Here is a 1,263-nt window from a genome sequence, read left to right as displayed (position 1 = left end):
GCCCGGCACCCTCCGGCCTGCACCACGGACTCAGGCCTGCCCTCCCGGGCGCTCGATGACTCCCAGGGGACAGGCGGACGCAGGGACGCTGGCTGCCACTCCGGCTGCAGAAAGTAGCAGCACGTTAGTCGTCCTGGGGCCGCGTCCCTCCCCCGGGCACAGATACGGCTTCCGCAGAGGTGATAGCAGCGACCAGGGCAGGAGGCGAGAGCATGGGCCCGGCTCGCAGGGACTGTCCGCACAGCGCTGTGGGGGACACGGACACTGGCAGGGACCCCCTGAGCGTGACCGTGTCCTTGTGAGAGGGTACACGCCGGCCATAGTAGCCCAGCCCAGCGGCCTCTGGCGGACCCTGAAGCTGTAAGGGCTCCTCATGGGCACGTGCTCGGTGTGGCAGGGTGTGGCCCTGGGCCACTGTGAGATGACCTCACAGGTGGTGATGAGAAGCAGGGGGAGGGGGTGGTTCTGGGCGCCTCACTGCCCATGCTGCAGCCACCGACGCATCCCGACCCGCCGTGGGGCCGAGCCTGCCTCTGCTCCCACCCCCATTACACAGGCCAGCAAACCGAGGCCCCCAGAGGCTGAGCAGCTCATCTGGGCCTCGGTCACCGCGCGTCCAGCCAAGACCTAGACCAGCTTCGGGACCTGAGAGACAGGCACCCAAGCGGCAGTGTCCACGCGGCTCCCATCCAATACTCAGGGGTTAGAACTCTTCATTTTGAAGCAAATCAGGACCTGCACCCACACCCCAGCCTCGGCCATGACGGGCGAGGGGCAAACACACTGGGGGCCCAGGCACTGGCTTGCACCGTGCAAGCCCTGAAGCATCATTAGCCTCTGGAGCCTTCCACCCAGCAGACTGGGCCCTGTTGCTGTCCCATTTCACAAACAAGAGAGCTGAGGCTCAGAAAGCCTCCCAGTGCAGAGAGAGAATCAGGGCTCCAGTCCGAGTCCCCGGAGGCAACGGCGAGCTGACCCTGGACCAGAGGCCCCTCGGGAAGGGGCTGGATGCTCTGCTGGCCCGCGGAGGGGCGTCTTCCCTGAACCTTCCTCAAGTGCTGGGTATGCTGGTCCCGCCCCTGAGGACCGTGGCCGACTTCCAGAGAGGACGTGGAGCCCGGGGCCCCTTTTGAGGCCTGCTGCTATTTCTTAATTAGCCAGAATAAACAAAGGGGCTTTTCATGAGGGCTGTCCCCTGCGCTGTCACATGTGAGCGTCACTGGGCTGGAAAACAGAGTGGGCTTTGCCGGCACTTCACCCCCA

The sequence above is a fragment of the Crocuta crocuta genome, unplaced genomic scaffold (assembly GCF_008692635.1).
Source record: "Crocuta crocuta isolate KB4526 unplaced genomic scaffold, BGI_CrCroc_1.0 scaffold143, whole genome shotgun sequence".
Taxonomy (NCBI): Eukaryota; Metazoa; Chordata; class Mammalia; order Carnivora; family Hyaenidae; genus Crocuta; species Crocuta crocuta.
This window is presented reverse-complemented; position numbering follows the sequence as displayed.